The sequence below is a fragment of the Arctopsyche grandis genome, chromosome 13 (assembly GCF_051622035.1).
Source record: "Arctopsyche grandis isolate Sample6627 chromosome 13, ASM5162203v2, whole genome shotgun sequence".
NCBI classification, from domain to species: Eukaryota; Metazoa; Arthropoda; class Insecta; order Trichoptera; family Hydropsychidae; genus Arctopsyche; species Arctopsyche grandis.
The window spans coordinates 2,093,957-2,113,459 of NC_135367.1; the positions used below are offsets into that span (position 1 = coordinate 2,093,957).

A 19,503-nucleotide genomic window follows, 5' to 3' on the forward strand; every position below is an offset into this window, starting at 1 on the left:
TTAAAAAATCTAAATTGATTAATTTTACACAATTTAATTTTAATTTTTTAAAAAAATACACAGCTTTTATATATTTATTTAATAACTTCGTTTGATTCGGTCAGTAAGTTATATTATCAGTCATTGACCGTTTAACTATTGTCTGTTTAACAAAAAAAGTTATAACTATAATAACTGCCTGTGCATTTTTTTTTCGAATTTTCGTAAATGTTACTGACCATTTATTTAAAGAACTGACGATTTTACCGTTAAAACCGGCGAGTTTGCCAAAATTTTCATTCGCTTATTTTTGGCTTAAATTTACTAATAGAACTAAAAATTCATTAAGGTTGCTATATTACTTTTGTAACTGATAAATCTTCGATAAATTGCATCCTACTCGTGCACACGCAAGTAAGACTGGTATCCTGCGGACAGGATGCAGGACGCAAACCATTTGACATTAGACTAAGCAATATGAACATATTTATTTATTTATTTACATATTAGACACAATGACATTATAGAATATTCTACCGCGTCACTATGACCAGCCATATAAGCATAGTACAAATACTATATACAAGAAAATAAGCGAGACATCTATGTTACAGATAATAAATTTTTGAAATCATAATCAAACAGTGGTGACACAGTGGGTAGTATATTTTTTGCCAATTTGATGGAAGAACCGTTTCAACAATAAAACCAGATAAATTGGCAAACTTTGATAGGAAACGATCGACTTGGATCCAAATCTGACCAGCAGCATTAAAGATTATACTCGGAATAAATTATTTTCAACCGAAGTCAGCTCGCTGGATCTAACCCGGCAACCACTCGGTGCTTAGTATCAACCCAACCACCGAGCCACGCTGCTAGCTATATGTTGCAAACAAATCATATTTTCCCTAACCACCTTTTTACCAAGCACAGCTCGGTCACCCGTTATGTGTAATATACGTTTGAACGTATAATAAAAACGACTTGTCATTACTGTAACGGTGATTTATGATGGAAATAGGGATGACGAAACTTGAACTCTTTCAGCATGCGTGCTAAAAATAATTTTGATTTAATAGTTGCGTGTTTCGATGCAGGTTTGATTTTTTGCCGTTTGCGTTTGACGTTTTCCGAATATACACGTACATACGTATATATGTAACGTATAATACGATACGTACGCTTGTGCATGTGGCTGTATAGGCACGTGCATAATTACGGCTTTGTGTTTACGTTTTCATGCTTTCTTATCGGATTAGGAAAATCGCTCGAACGAGTTTTCCCCCGCGTGCGCCCCCCACGCAGCGCGAGACGACACATCGTGCGGAAAACTCCGATTTAAATATGCTAATATAATCATCGGCTATAAACATGGACATGCCCGAAACGAGGCGTAATTTTCATTTTGCATATCTCGCTTTGTACTTTCTGTTTTTTCGTTTCGGGTCGAGCCCCCGACGTGCACTTAAATTAATTTAATTGCGCGAATTTAGTCGACCCGAATCCGCACAAAGAAATCCGAGCGTAATAAATATTGAAGTTGAGTAACGCAGGTACTGTTTCGTTAATTATTTTTGAACTTTTCCAGTTACATAAACAACACTCGAGACGTTTCAAGAGTGGGCACTAAAATTTGATTGCTTGATGTCGAAAAAACTGTCTAACTGTCCTTTCTCTCCTCGGAATCTTCGGTACATAAATAATATTTTACATTGATTAAACCAAAAACAAAATATATTTTCAAAGGTTTCGTAATGTCATTTCAGAAGACGTCCACTGATTTCAGGCCATCACAAATACACGACTAGTGGTTGACATTATGCTTTCGAGCAGAGTGATCACGGGTTCAAGTCCCACTAGAGTCCCGCTGCTGGCCAGATTATTGTTTGTGACTCCACTTCGATCGTTGCTTATCAGAGTTTGCTAATTTTTCTGATTTTAATTTAAACTGTTCCTGTAAAAATTGGCATCTCTTTTCCTATCTCTCTTGCTAATCTCAAATTATTCAGCGTTTTGATTATAAAATGTTGCGAAAATGTCTCCATAGATGTCACTGTGGATGTTAAATGAATTCGCATTGTATAAAATTCTTATGTATGTATGTATATTGATTGCATTGTATATGTTTAAGTTCACTAGTCGCTTTGGAGCGATCTGTAAAGACGAGTGTTCTTTTTCTATGAATTAAAATAGTAAAATATTTATTTCTTAACTGATAAGTATAAATAAAATATTTATTTCTACATTATTTTGAATATCTCAAGACTGCCAGCAGCATAGCTTGGTAGTTAGACCCCGATTAAATATAATTTATTCCGAGTATTATCTGTAGTGCTGCTGGTCAGACTTGTTTCATTTGTCGATCGTTTCCTATCAGAGTTTGCCAATTTATCTGATTTCATTGTTGAAACGGTTCCTCACCAAAATTGGAAAAAATCAACCTACCAAATTATATCACCACAATTTGAATACGATTTTAAGTTTAATACCATAGATTTCATACAGGAGCAACCATATAAATCCCATCTAAACCATCATGGGAAAATATAATACCGAGTCCCTCGGACATGCCGCCGTTCTTAAGTATTTTCCATGTATGTATTATAAAATTAGCTGATTAAATAGTACAGCATAAGTCTATGCGTATATTAATAAAAGCATTTGTAAAATAATTCTCCAAGAACATGACTAAATAATAAATTCAACACTTCGAAGTTCGAAGCATTTTTATTTATTCTACTCCACTACTCATTTATTCTACTCCATTTTTCTTTCAATTTAAATAATTATTCACACAGACCGACACAAATTGAATAAATGTATTTTCAACTTAACATTTCTTTCTGCTTCAGATTCAGTCACACGAGCCGTTATATTTGAATGTGGCGGAAGTCCAAATTTCAGTTCCAAAAAACACTATTTTAGTTTGACTTAATTCACAAACTGCTATCACTACTTTAAATTCGATATGTCCAGAATCTCGGAAAAGCAAAAAAAAACTTATTTTATGCCAACATTATTTTTAAATATTGTAAAAGGCAAAATATTTCTCGAAATGAAGAAAAGTGGACTTACGCCTATTTCGAATAAAACGCCTCAATTATGTTGGATATATTTATTATTCCAAAACGTTTAAATCATAAACCATATCGTTACTTGGAAGAAATAATTTCAGGCATTCATCGATTTAAAAAAAAGTTCAATACGCAAAACTACATTTATGGGAAACAGTTTTTCATATATTTTTTTCGAATTACATACCATTTTATAATTCAATGCGATGTTGAAAATAAAATACGTATATCGCACAAAAAATAAAAAGCACATAAGATCTTTACATCCGATAAAATATTTTACGCGGTAAACGAAACACGATTGCGTATTTGAATGTCAATGGAATAAAAGAATTTCAATACGCAGCCAGAAAATACGTACATACGCGAGTGACGTCATTGTGTTTTTAAAGCGGAAAACAACAATTTCGCATATTTTGTTCATCGAAACGTGTCTCGGAAGCCTTTCAAAGGAGTCTAGAATTTTCACGGCGCACATACGGCGTCAAACACTGCGGTTATTTCGTTGAAAAGTAGACGCATACTCGCTCGTGCGAAAGTGCCATTAGGGGAAAACCTCTCGTAATGAGCACTAAAGATTATGTTATCGAGTAAGGGTGTGTGTGTGTGTGTGTATGTGCTACGACGTGTTGAATTTTCCATCTGACGATGGTCGCTGAATGATGCAGTGGTGAAAGTGAAAATGGGGAAAATTTTGGGCTGTTGTAATTAATTGCCAGCGGGGAAAAATCACTTTTCTACATTCAACATTAATGAAAAGTATGCCAAGAATTTCCACTATACATATAGCGTACACATAAAGCATCATTGCAGTAGTCGTTAGTGGAAAAGTTTGGCTAAATGGAGCTGTTACCACAATTTCGTTCCTATTTTCATATCCTACATATATATTAAGAGCAAAAAAGTTATATTATATGATAGCATGTAATTTTTATTAATGTAAGTCTCATGCTTTAATCGGTTCCAATTCAATTAAAATAAAATAAAAACCAATTGAACAGTAAAATTATGAAGAATTATCAAGCCTATGATATATGTAAGCCACATTTTTGTATTAGTCTTTAAAAAAGTTACTTAAGTAATTACGTATTGTAAATATAACACTAATACAGTCACCTAGTGGGCTTCCACAAGGGTTTCTGGCAATCTATTTTGCTTACACATTTAAATTTCCTGTTATCTGCTATCAAATACATGTCTGCATAAATAAATTTTTAGTTGATAGCAATGCTTCTGAAAAAAGTAAATATTTATTTATTTATTTTTACATACATATATACAAATATACCAGGAAGGCTTAACAGGTAAACCCCAAATGCGCCTTTCTGGTCCACATAATTATTACATAGATACATGTAAATCTAAACAATATCTGACATCTATCGTCAGATATTACAAATATCGTATCAATACGATAAATAACTTTCATGTAACAATACGAATTTTATATTCGATAAACAACCACAGAGACATCTATGGTGATCAATATGGCGAAACCTAAGATATAAAAATAACTAAAGGTCCGCAACAGAAAATTGGGAAGGAAACGCCAATTTTACAGGAATCGTTTCAATGAAAATCAGAAAAATTGGCAAATTCTGATAAGAAACGATCGACCTTGACAAATCAAGTTCTGGCCAATAGCGAGACTTGGCGGGAATCGAACTCGTAACATCAAGTACGAGATAATTCAACATTCACCACTAGACCACGCTACTGGTTTATAAATATGTACATACTTGTTTATTTATTATCCCCAAACAAAACTCGTACCATTTTCATACAGTTTTAATGATCATTGATAAGTTTATAATAAATATATCTCGATTAGAAACCTATTCGAAGAGCATCATCAGTAAAAAAATATCAGGTTGCCGTTTATTTTTGGAAACATGTAGTTACGAAAATCGAATTACACCACTTAATATATGTAACTATGTATGTATTATGCGTGGAAATTCATTCGCATGGTTAAATTTCGGGACTTAATAAACTATGTATGTAGTTTCGATATAACGATACTTGTAAAACTAGATAAATTAGGCGTGTCGTTTCTGAACTGTTTACCAAACTATTAATTCGGTACACGCGTACAAGATTTGACGAAGTCACTCGGAGTTTTCACGCAAACTTTCCCCCCGAGTTTTCCTTATTCGCGTCGATAAATACGTAATAAGCACATCGACACGAACGTAAATATTGACGAGGCGGTGGGGCAATACAAAAAGAAAAAGCGAAACGGAAAAGAAAAAATTCGACTATGTCTGTTACGTTATTTATGCAAACAATCATCATCTGGTATTGCCGATCTCGTTTGAACGCGCCTGAATGAAGATCAAAAAGGTCGGGACCGGTTTCATTATTGTCGGTAAAAACCACAAATCAAAAATAATGGGACGAACAGTGTGCGAAACTAGTCCGACGGAAATAAAAACGTTCAAATTTTAACATCAAAATTTGCAATAAATCAATATCTGCGGTGTAGATTAAACGATTTTTTTTTATGTGGGTCGTTCGGAGGCTAAAACGTTCCCGGATTCTGAAATGAATATTAAGTAAGTGTTCAAAATATACTCAAACAGACGGCTTAAGTGAACCATAAAATTATATGCGATGTAATTCTTCGAAAATTATACAATACATACATATATATGTATGTACATAATACATGTACATATATATATACATGTACATAATACATGTGCAAATGTATTGGTGAAACATTGTACTTCGAGGAATTGATGATTACATCACGATTTTCTTTTTGCATATTTAAATTTTCGATTTATTTTATACGTATGAACATACGTACATACATATGTATGTACATACTACATACATGAGGAAAAAACCGAAATGTTAATTATTCGAAAGTTTTAGATAAAAAATAATAGAATGAAAAGTATTAAAATAACGATTATATTATATGTAAACACGTTTTTTGTAATATAAACCGCTTAAACATGACTAATCTAATAGTAAACATTTTATTAAATTTATTTGAATAGCTTTATTTTATATAAATTTATTTGAATACTCATTTGTTTTTTTTTTATTAAATTGACTTTCACGAACAAACAAACATATAGTAAGTCTCTTTTGAAATTATATGTATACCAGAATCCGGCGCCTGCGCCCCCTAGAGCTTCACCCCCGGCGCGAAGGCGGCTGCGCCACTGGCGCCTTCGCCCCTGGTGCAAAGGCGGCTTCGCCTTCAGCGCCTTCGCCCCCGGGGACTTGGGGGTCAGGGACCCGGGGAAAAAATCGAATCGGCGCCTATGAATCGAAAAAAAAAACTACGAACCAACGAACGAAGGTTACATATACATATACATATACATACATACATTGTATATGCAAAGTCTCTTTCCAAATTATATATTAGATATGTATATATTTCATATTTCGGATGTTTTTGGTATGTAACTGTACATACCAAATGTGTCTAGTGGTGAATGTTGAATTATTTCGTACTTGATGTTACGAGTTTGATTCCCGCTAAGTCTCGCTGTTGGCTAGACCTTGGTTTGCCGAGGTCGATCGTTTATTATCAGAATTTGCCAAATTTTCTGATTTACATTGAAACGACTCCTGTAAAATTGGCGTTTACTTCCCAATTTTCTGTTGCGAACCTTTAGTTATTGTTATATCTTATGTTTCGCTATATTGCTCACCATAGATGTCTCTGTGGTTGTTTATCGAATATAAAATTCGTATTGTTACATGAAAGTTATTCATCGTTATTTATCGTATTAATACGATGTTTGTAATATCTAACCTTAGATGTCAGATATTGTTTAGATTTACATGTATCTATGTAATAATTATGTGGACCAGGAAGGCGCATTTGGGGTTTACCTGTTAAGCCTTCCTGGTATATTTGTATATATATGTATGTATATTTTAATAAACAGTAAGCTTTTAATGTAAGCTTTGTATAGGTATAGTAAAAGTCACAAGATTTATTTTTATTTTTAAATTCAACATAAAAAATCAAGGAACTTTCTCAACTGTAATTTAAATTGGAGCAATCAACCTGAATAATTAATAAAATTAGTCAGCAGCAAATTTGGTTGTTGCGTTCATACTAGCCACCGAGAGATTTTCGGGTTCGATTCCTTGATTAAAATTGATTTATTCCGAGTATTTCTGTAGTGCTGCTTCAGACAATTAAGCTAGAAAAAACGGAAAATTCTTAAGGATGACGATTTATCTGTTTTTTTATAAAACCATGGCGAGATCTCGCCAGCAGTGTAAACCGGGACTTTTAAGACCGGGACCGGAACTCACGACCTCTCTATTGGTATGCAATAGCTCTACCAGTGCACTACGCTGTGGCTATATAGCATAAGGCACAAAATAAGCCATTGATAGTGTTACAACTCTTAGACAGCAGCATAGCTTGGTGGTTGCTTTGATGCTAAGCACCAAGTGGTCGCCGGGTTCAATCCCATGAGCTTACCTCAATTGAAAATAATTTATTTTGAGTATAATCTTAATGCTGCTGGTCATACTAAGATATTTGTGACTCCAAGTCGGTCATTTTCTGCCAGAGTTTGCCAATATATTTGATTTCATTGTTGGAACGGTTCCTTATCATAGCACGTACATATGTGTGAAAATAAGCAAGAAGAAAAAATGCGAACGTGATGTGGGAACGTTTTGGAGCCCAGAAACGGAGTTACTCGTGAATTTGCGGATTGTCTACATGTCCTTTTAATATGCTGAAAATTTCACTGGGAAAATTTGGCTCCAAGTTTCCAATGATCTATAATAAATCTCAGCATCTAATAAAAACGCTGCGGGATATAAATAGGAGTAAATACCATACTCATTCATATATACATAGGTATAAGTGGCGAAAAAACTTTTTCTGCACTCTCTCAATGAGTAAACGGTATTTGGCCTTCGAAAAGTATTAAATCTCATAACCAGACTCCAAGATACTGCAAATCAGAGTGCCACACAGAACATGCAGCACAAATGGGTTGTTAAAATGATAAGCATTTTGCATAAAAAATCTATGTGACGATCAAATCTCTAACCGGCTTCAAACGTATGTTATTACCAAATCTTAAGTCTACAACACTCAATTTAGATCACTTTCAGCGATAACGTAAGAGTGAAATATAGGCGCGTGCGACCCGAAATATGACACCAAGTCAAACTTTTTAGAATTGAGAGGGAGACAATTTTCATATTCTCAAAGAATCGAGATCCTATAAACGATAATGACATTCAGAAATCGCTTCAATAGATCTGAAGAATTTGAAGTAATTAGCATATAGTAATAATTACGAATGATTAAAAGAATATGAAATATCAGTAATTAAGAGGTAAAATAAAAGAGGCCCAACGTATGTGCCTTGCGGGACTCCATAACTAGTTATGGACCTATAGCTCCATAACTATATATATAGACTCCATAACTAGTTATAGAAAAATGACCATAGTTAACGTATTGCCGGCGGGAGTGTTTATAAATAGCTAGTAAATAACTTGATAAGATTGTCATAAAACCCAAAATTAATAAATTTTCGTAAAAGGATACCAAGGTTGATTTTTTTTAAGGCTTTCTCTAAGTCTGTATACATCGACCTGAACTTCGGCATCGAGATTTGAATATGATTTATGATCAAAATGATATACGTAGGTATAATCTATACATTTGTACAAGTTTAATATTATATGTAGATATCACTTAGGGGCAAACCCAATAATGTCCCCATAAAAATATAAAATTGGGTCCATCGGTTATGCCACCTTTACCAAGTATTAAATTTTATATATAAACAAAAAATTGAAGACATGTTTTATATGAAAGCTATCTATGTAGTATGTTTGATGTTGACGTATATGCGTTTGATAAGGATACAAGAAGAAGAAGAATAGGTAAAATTATAATTTCATTGTAAATTAAAATAATCCAGTGACAATGTATAAAAGACATTATCTACATATATGAACGCAATATAATGGTTCTCACTTTCCAGGGAAATTTTTCTGTTAGGGATTTAAATATGGATTAAAAATATGTATATTGAAAAAATAAGCTAAGGAGTTTTCTTAATATGCCCACATTAGATATATGTACATATGTTGAACCGAAGACATGTTTGTAGTTAATTTTCAATATATAATCACAAATGTGCTGTATTATTTTTTTATTTTCTTCTCATTGTTTCCTTCATAGTGTAATGAATAAGTCTAGAAAATATTTTATCAATACTTGTACCTTACTAGCTTGAAGTGCCCGACTCCAGGCAACAGTTTTTAGAAGAAGATTTCTTAATGCAGTCGAAGTGTCTAAGCTTCTCTCTTAACAAACCAAACAAACGAGAATATATAATACGTAATTTTTTAAATAAAAAAAAACAAAATCATTTATTTTTCCCTACACAAGCTATTCAAATTAATGAAAAAATGATATGCAAAGAAAAATAAATTAAATTCAGTCCAACTCGAAATATTACGGACTCGAGGGATTGAAAGCATTTCCTCATAATATCTGAAATTAATTAAAACTATCTAATTTTTTTTGTTGTATATTACAATACCCACATTCGATTTATTTTAATATACCTGAATAAATAGCAACACGCTAAATATTAAACAATATTTATTTAAAAGGCTTTGTAAAAATACCCAAATTCTAATTTTTTCAACTTTTCACTAATCAATAGACGTGTTTTTAATGAGAAGATTTGATTCTAATTGAATGTATAATATTTAAAAAATCTGTAAATGAAATGAGATTTTCAGAGAATGAGAAATTTCATAACCGATGTATTCAACGCTGTATAATGTTCTACATATTTATTAATCTTGAGTTTGAAACTGTGATTTTATCAACGCAACTTCTCAGAATAAGTCAATTTTATGATTAAAGTGTAAAATAACCATATTTTTGAACGACAAACAACCATATAAAATTTGAATTAGTCTCTTCTGGTAAATTGATCGAATGCAATTGCTTGATATACTCGTACATCGTTCTAAAGTCAATTGCTCAAATTATAAAATCCAGACACTACATAGAAGGTTTAACCAATCGAATTTGGTTAATTCTATGTATCAGTCGAGATCTCGCTATAAACATATTCGTATTAACTAACTTTCTATAAGTTGAATGAATGCAATTGCTCGATTTTTATTGCTCGGAAATCAATTGCTCAAATATCATATTGTTCAAAATATGTAAAAGTTTACCGAATAAACTACCCATATAAGGAATAAACTATATAATATAAAAAAAATGAATTTAATTTAATTATTTTTTATAATTAATGCAATACAAAGAAACATTTTAACAAATCAATTTATCATATTAAAAGCATGTATTTATATTTTATATTGTACTTTATATGTATAATATTGCGTTTTTATCTACAGTTTATATAATTTTGTTTTACGATTTTTGTCTTTGTCTTGTGTACACATTTCTTTGTACAAAATCAATTAATAAATTATAGTTGCTTAAACAATTAAAATTTGACAAAACGAGTGGGTGGCGGAAAGTCAAACATGCATGGGCAATCATCCGAACGTAATCAAAAGCTGTCAACGTCGAAACAATTAAAGTCTCTATCAGGGGCCAAGCTTTGAAAAATGGTAATGTTTCAAAGCAATCGGAAGAGTTTAGGAAGTTTTTCCACAACATTGGGCAAAGTAATTATTGGGAAGTTTGATTTTTTAGCTATTAAAAAATATATTTTGAGCAAAATGACATTCGAGCAATTTTCCTAGATAAATTCGAATAATAAATAGCTACGTAAATAGATCCAAGGAACGATTCCGCAAATTTTGATCATGACCAACCAATACAATTTCATATATTATTTTTTTCTTTGTTTCTAATTTTGCCATAGTGTCACAACATGGACCCCCCAAATCGGCGCTATGGCTAACCGTGTACTTATCCTAATACATTAAAAAATGTGTTTAATACAATGATATTGATTACAAACCGCAAGCATATGCATTTCTTGCAACAATCAACAAATTCAGACTAGCTGAATTGGCAGGAGAGGATTTTATTGTTACATTATTAGACCTAAAAGGATAATTCATAGCATGCTATTATACAAAGCATACAATTGTATAACGACTTTTTATATAAACGTGTACGTACATACATACATACATATATACTTGCTTTTTATCGCAAAACAATAATAAATTAGTGTGTGGGCAATATCGCCGACAACTACTTTTATTGTCTGCGATTGCTTCTGCTCGCTTTTGTTTTCGGGCAATTTAGTCTGTCCTCGTTAAAACGAAGCTCGCCATTATTACGCATTTGAAACACGCACCCCTATAGTAGCAAATTTACACGCAAAACCCACGTGCACACTCACACACACACATACACAAACAGACATACAGACAAACACGTCAAATCGTGTTGAAACGTGTCCAAGCGTAGTGGTGATGAAAATTTTAATTTATGACAAAAGAAAAGTACGCGTGACGATTTTCGCGAAGGAAAGCGACACGCGTCCGGAAAATTCGGCCTGAAATTTTCCAGCGACGAATTTAAGTATACATTTTATAAAACTCACCGCCTATATTCGACGGGGGATGGTTTCGAAGTTCCATGCGAAGATGTACGACGAAGATGTGCGAAGCTTTCAGACATTCAGATGGTGCAACAGATACGAGTTGAACGTTACATAACGCGCCAAACTTGCAATGCACTTTTCGGATGTTTTTTTATTGGTTACTTGATGATTTCCATCTTGTTTTGACGCGACGCAATTGTACAAATGATACTGATAAGAACAATGGTTTAAATATTAAAAATGAAAAATGAAAAGTTTATGTTTAAAAAATCGTTTAAAACAATCAATTACGCAATTAAATTGAATTGATATAAATAATTGAAAATATGTTTGTTAATTGATAAAAATATTGTATTATAATTTATTTTTTAGGAATTGAATTGTTGTATAAAATTCAATTTTCAATGTGTATATGTTTTGTATATTTAGAATATAAAATACAAAAGATATACACACAGCGGGATCGTAGAGGTCAAACGAACGATACAAGCGGGGAACGTAGAGCGACTGTTAATTCGAAATGCACATTGTGCATGTGTGTTTTTCAATTTGCGCACAATGTACGTTTGTGTGTGAAATGAATGGTGGTAGTTTTCGTGTAACCGTTTTATAATGGGTCGGTGTCGGCGTGTGAATGTTTGATGGCGCGGGAAACGGCCGAAGTAAAAATGGGAAATCGATTATTCGCGTGGGTCGGGGGTAGCGGGGTGGGAAAATGGGGGGGAGGGGATAGAGGGTCAGCTGTTTTCGGGGGTGGTTCGAGTCGGGTGGGGTGGGGGCGGGCGAAGGGCGCGCGCTCCGAGGCGGGTGATCCGGTCTCGAGGGGTGGTGGATGATTGTGGTGATGGATGGTTACCGTGCGTGCGGCGTGTTGGGGGGCGCTGCCTCATCCGGACGGGACGGGGTGGTGGTGGTGAGAAAGGGGGGGGCGCGCGGTGGGGCGCGGCCGGCGCCCCGCGCTCTGTCGACGCGACCGCCTGCTGCCGAGTGGCCCCCGGAGCGCGCGCCCGCCTCCGCGCCTGCGCCACTCAACAGCCACAGACAGTGGTCGACAACCCACCTTTATAGATCGGATTTCGCGCACCAGAAGTCCACCCACCCCTGGCGACCATTTTCCAGAACTTTCCTCAAGAACCTTTAACATACGAAGACAACCTTGAAGTCTCAAATTAATTTTCCTAAATAAGATATCACAAATTAAAGGGTTAAATAAAATAGTCCTAAGATCTGAACCTTGCGGCACTCCTGAATTACAAAGCATTTTTTTTGCATATGATAGGTCACCCTAAAACCACTTTATGGATAATTATGTAGGTATATGCATATTTAAGCCAGCAGTTTGGCTTAGTGGTAGCGTATATATTTAGCACCACTGAGGTCAAAGTTTCGAGTCCTCGCCACTGCTGGTTAGATTTGGGGGCTTTGTGACTCCAAATCGATCGTTTCTCTATCAGAGATTGCCAATTTTATCTGATCATTGCTGAAACGGTTCCTGAAAATTGGTATTAGATCTAATCCTGTTGTCACAAAATCTGCCTGTGTATAATTTGTAATAATTATACACAGTAATCTGAAATCTATAGATATCTCTATAATTTCGTATTTATTATATGTATAAAAATTGTATACAATAAAAAAACTAAAAATAGTCCATAGATATCTCTATGATTATTATTTATGTATAATTGTTATATGCTATATATTCTGATTGTATATGTATGTATTACTGTATTTCTGATTTATGATTGTTTATGTATTCTGTATTTCGTTAACGTACACCCGTCACATTGGAGCAAATCTGTAATGGCGAGTGTATATTGATTTTTAACAATAAAATAAAATAAATAAATAAAATTTATTTGATTTATTATTTATAATAATAATAACAATGAAATGACCAGTGTGACCTGACAGGTTGCCCCAAAGCGTCAAACTAGTTTTACAAAATAAAAGAAAATAACAAAATAAAAACAAAAAAATCTCCAATCATTCATCTCATTCAAATAGTCTCGTGTTGAATCTAAAGAACCTAACCAGCTCATCAACATGACAATTGAACAGGTTCAAAATGCTCAACAATCACATTAAAGAACCGGATAGCCTTTACAAGAGACGAGTTATTGAAAGCAGACGTTTTCGCAGGAATAGGTTGGAAAAGTAAATGATGACGCAAAGCTCTACCGCACTCAGGCGCCGAAAATTAAAATTCAAATAAAATCGAAGGAATATCTAAACATATTATGCAATGCATGTACGTCATATATATATATATATATATATATATATATATATATATATATTATTTTATTTTATTTTTTATTGTCACAAATCAATACACACTCGCCATTACATATTGGCTCCAATGCGAAATACAGTAATACATACATATACAATCAGAATATATAGAATATAACAATTAATCAGAAATAATAATCATAGTGACATCTATGGATTTCAGATTACTGTGTATAATTAATACAAATTATACACAGGCAGATTTTTGTGACAACAGGATTAGATTTAATACCAATTTTCAGGAACCGTTTCAGCAATAATCAGATAAAATTGGCAAACTCTGATAGAGAAACGATCGATTTGGAGTCACAAAACCCCCAAATCTAACCAGCAGTGGCGAGGACACGAACCTATGACCTCAGTGATGCTAAATATATACGCTATCACTAAGCCAAACTGCTGCCAAATATATATATATATAATATCGCTATTCTGTCTGTGTGTGTTTGTATATGTGTAAAATCAAGCTCGCCGTACTATAATAGTCGTTTCGATTCGACATAGATATGTGCCTCACAGCTAAAACACTGCGAACAAAACGTACGATATAATAACGAAAGAAAAAAACTTCTATATAGTCTGTTTGCTACCAATGTTTCCTCTAGGCTAATAGAAAGCGCTACGTCTCTGAGAATTTAGCACCAAGAGTATTTTTTTATATTTTTATACATATGTAGATAGTTTTTTCCTTTTTTTTCATATTAAAAAATTAAGTGTAGATTTGAAATTAAAAAATTCGACTGCGTGCGGATCGAACACAGAACCGATACAATTATTTTATTTTTATTTTTACTTAATAACTTTATATGCCAACACCCAAGCAAATAATTTTTAATCAAGTAAAACACTAATTATATATATAAAAAAAAGTTTGTGTGTGTGTGAGATAACGCTTGCTGTACTATAATAGTCGTTTCGATTCGACATATGTACGTCGTAGTTAAAATACTGCCAACAAAATGTACGTATATAATACGAACATAATAACAGATCAAGAAAAAACATTTCTATATACTGTTTGCAATAATGTTTCCTCTAGGAAAATAGTTTCAGACCATCTAGCGCCATCTGTTGAAAATTAATTAAAGAATTTTTCTATTGCGGTTTTATATTGCATATACATATGTAGGTAGTTTTTACTTATAATACACCCGATTGAATTTTCATCGGGTCTATCACTATATTACAGGTCTGTTACCGAGAATTAGCGCGATCACATATTCACGTACATTTTTTTTTAATTTAATAACTTAATATGCCATAACCCATGCGATGATATTTAATCGGGCTAATAGATATTAATTAGAAACTGCAAGCAAACGCATACTTGTGACTATCAACAAATTACACCTAGCCAAATTTTCCAGACAGGAAGGGTATGCTTATTTTGTTGGATATGCCACAATAATTAAGTAAAATAAGTCAGTCATTTTGGATTCAATAACCAGATCTTGCCAGCAACGTACTTGTAATCTTTGAGAAAATTGAATAAATTCTGGTCGGATTTGAACCAAAGATCTATTAGTAAAAAATCGCTTTACTTGGCAACTACGCTGTGGTTCAGAGGCCCAAGGTTTGAACAAAAAATCGTTTTAGAAGCGTTTGAATTTTGAATTTCTGAAAAGTGCCTGACGTTTATCCAGTTTTTAGTTTTAAGCATATGTACATAGATGGCGGTAGTAAAATAAAATTATTGGTATTTTTATTTGTCATATTCTTTCTTACTATAGGAAAAAAGCTGAGATTTAAAATAAAACAAAAATTTCAATTAGCATCTGGTTTACTGATTCTAAAAGCAGTTACAATCGAATCTGATGAGTTTAATAATAATACACAAGTATTCTGTCTTTCTTACTACATACATATGTATGTATGTATGTATATTATATCAACCTCAAAAATTCATTTTAATTAATCGAGTAGAGGAATATTACCCATAAATCATTACCAGTGAGCCACAAATCTGTCAGCAGAACACGGATTAATCAGAATAAGTATGTATATTTCTACAAAACGTACGTGTGTGTATACATTGACCGCAAATTTCGAAGGATTCTGGAACATTGTCGTTTTCCTCTAAGCCTCACCCTGTTCGAACGATAGCTATACGTACTTACAGATTAAATAAATCATTCAACAGAAAGTAACCAAGCGAGAGAATGAGATAGACCAAAACTATAGACAGTTTTCTACTATTTAAAAATATTTGATCGTAAAAAGAACTATTTTCTTAAAGAATGTTTTTAAAGTGTCGATCGGATGAATTGTTTATTATACAATGTGTCTACTCGTTGAAACGTTTATTGGATGAAATTTGCGCTTAAACAGACGTCCTAATTAGATGAAATGTGAATTGAAGATGAGAATTGTATTCTTAATTTGGATCTATATTTTGCAATGAAATTTTGTTTGTGTGAGGTTATGTATACATATCTACTTACAAATGTAGTCAAATTGGGACTGAAAAACATGTCACCTTTAAAACTGCTACAAATCGAGATACCTATTGAAATTATTACAAAAATACTCACATCGTTAAAAAGAGCATAATTCAGGCTTTATAATAAATAACATAAGTTGGGCTGGTAACTTAGACTTAGTTTGCAGTAACGAGTCAAAGTTATGCGAAAAATTTATGAAATTTTGTATGAAGTCCGATAAAAGTCCAATAGCATTTCATGTTAAGAATGTAATATTCATATGACGATGTATTAATTAAATGCCCTGTTGATTCACAGTAAGTCCGCAGTATTTTGTCAAATTTATTCGAAAAATATGTATTTTTTGCTCATAAATTATTTATTTATTTATTTAAGCATTAGTTTGGACTATTGTGGCATCACAGGAAGACACCAATGCCCCATAATGGCCTAAATAAGAGAGAAAACAATTAAATTAATTCATAGAATAAAAATAAATAACAGGAAAAAGCAGAAAAATACGATAAAAACAAAAGAAAAATAGTACGTAAAAATGAGCACAAGGGGAAAAAAGAATAAAATAAAATTTATAATATAATATATAACAAACCATCCCTGCGAGGCCCAAATGGAAGCGAGAAAATCAAAATTCCACTCATACATCACATCCAATAATGAAAATAATGATGAGCGCAGGCTGACAGGCAAATAGGTTAGAATAATATCTAATACTATACATCTTATATAAATAAATATATGCACAATACATCTTAAGTTTATTTTAGTAGCTACTAATCCAGTGATCATTATCTACTTAACACATTAATTTTCTTGTTATTTATACGTAGTATTGTTGCGTAGGGGTGGGTGGAGGATCCAAATAAAAGGCCAAAGTCGCTTCACAGCATTTATTGGGTGATTAAGGAGATCCACGCACTGCCAGTGCTCCGTCCAGAGTCCCTTGGTATGGCCTAAGTACCTGCTTATAAAGGGCAGGTCACTCAGTGCATCTTCCTCGACACGTTTGTTTACCTATTGTTATAGTCACGTACCAGATATGCAGTGCCATGGTCTCGTGCTGTCAATTCTGAGAACTCTAGCGGGAAGTGGCTCGGTGCCGTTACCGACCACTAAGTCCATTCGGGTGTTTTCATTGTTAGCCGACAGCACTATTAACTATTGAAAAATACATTCATATATGTATATGAAGCGATATAATTGTTAGTTATAATGATGTTTATAAAAATATATAAGGTAGTGATTAAAACGAAACAATGGATAATATAAATATTAAGTTGAAAATATGTATATTTTTATGTAAATTTTTAAATATATATCATATAGTATTATAATCTTGTGGTTAAATGTTAATACCATATGCGAATTCATCAATTATTTTCTTGTAACAAGCCGAGGAAAAGCTACTTATCATACGAAGAAAATGCGTACGTACACGTTGGCTTTCTGGTCCAGACATGATTGATGGTGTATTTGCCACGGAAGGCTTACTTTCGAAATAATTTTGCAAATTTCGATCGAATATGCAATGAAGAAAAAAATCTCGAATATATTAGGCCAACTTGCCTTAAAAATATTTTAGGAAAATTGCATTGATTTTGATTTGGCTTATAGGCGTTAATTTAAATTGAAAATTAATGAAAAAAATTGGAAATGCTTGGTGACCCCTGTCGTGAGTTATCTGCATACAAGATAAGAGGTGTTCTGTTATCGCACGTGCCATGTTTCATCTCTGATCTGCAGATCGTTTACTACCGTTTTCCTTTTACTATATGTAAACATTTTCCGGGAAATTTTTTACGACTTAACATATTTCGATTATGCTAACGTTGAATTTAAATGAAATACATACAATAAAAATACATAAAATAAATAAAAATAAAAGTTTCTTTGATGAATTACCTCAAAGCGTTCTAAATTTATTTTCTCAAACCCGCTTACTAAATTAACTACGATGATTGATGTGATATTAATATTCAAATTTTAAATTGATTAAAATAAAATATTCGCTTTTAAATTGATTTAAATATATATTTCTGAATAAAACATGAAAGTATTCACGTCGCTTGCAAGTTTTCAGCGAATTCAACACGAGGCGCTTTTCATTTTCCGTTCAATTCCACATACATATTATATATTTTCGACAGATGTCACTGTTGTAAGAATTTTCTTTTAAATAAATATAAGCTACGGCGCTAGCCATAAATGGATTGAAATTAAAATTCATGATTCATTTCTGTTTTGATACATACAATATATATAGATCGTATTTAAAATTCAATACATGACATAAATCGTTTATTGGAATTTCAAATAAGTTTAAATAAAACACGCCGAAACATAAGGTATAAAAATTATAATAATAATAATAATAATAATAATAATAATAATAACAGTAATAAATACCTTGGAAAAAAAGGTTTTGCGTGTCACAAACCCGTCAGTATGGGAAATATAGTTATGAAAATTATACTGCACGCATAGTATGCGGAAAAATGAAGTGAAAAACGAGCGATTTAAATTTTTAAATAAAAATGCATATAACTTCATATAAATCATTAAGAAATATTATGATTGAATCGTTTAAACGATTTGATTCAAAATTTCATATTAAATACCTTTATTTATGATCAACAATACTATTATATAAAATTGATTTATAATATATTGAATTTTGTTGGACCTTTTTGATCAGTCGTAGACTTACAAGTTGAATTAACATAGAACAGATATATGTATTTATTTATATATACCTCACATTGAGGCAGCGAAATGCAAGGCGATGCAGGGTTTATCCTCAATATACCCAATATTTAATCACCATAGTTTTTTATCAACTCAAAATAAAATAAAAATATATCGCGCGTTCATATTACTATTATTAACCTATGCTTCACCTGTATGGAATAACGCCTCGAATACTAACTTTTCCAAGCTCCAATTAATACAAAATAAATCCCTAAAAATAATTTATAATACACCCATATATACTAATTTGAAAAAAACTGCATGCCATAAATAATATTCCGTTAGTTACAGACATTACTTATAAACTAACCAGTAGATTCTTTGACAGAATCACTAATACCCATACTAACACACTTGTGAAGAGTCTCGGTGTTTACAACAAAATGTCTATGCCCTTCAGGTATA

General features: G+C 32.7%; 1 protein-coding gene across 2 annotated transcripts in view; it reads right to left on the reverse strand.

Annotated features, from left to right (window-relative positions):
• Positions 1-12,620, reverse strand: part of LOC143920792 (uncharacterized) — a 68,310-nt gene extending 55,690 nt beyond the window's left edge. For both annotated transcript variants that reach the window (XM_077443750.1, XM_077443749.1), the window contains exon 1: positions 12,474-12,620. The gene's annotated coding sequence lies outside the window, so the exon portion shown is untranslated. The remainder of the gene's footprint in view (positions 1-12,473) is intronic.
• Positions 12,621-19,503: the final 6,883 nt, after the last annotated feature.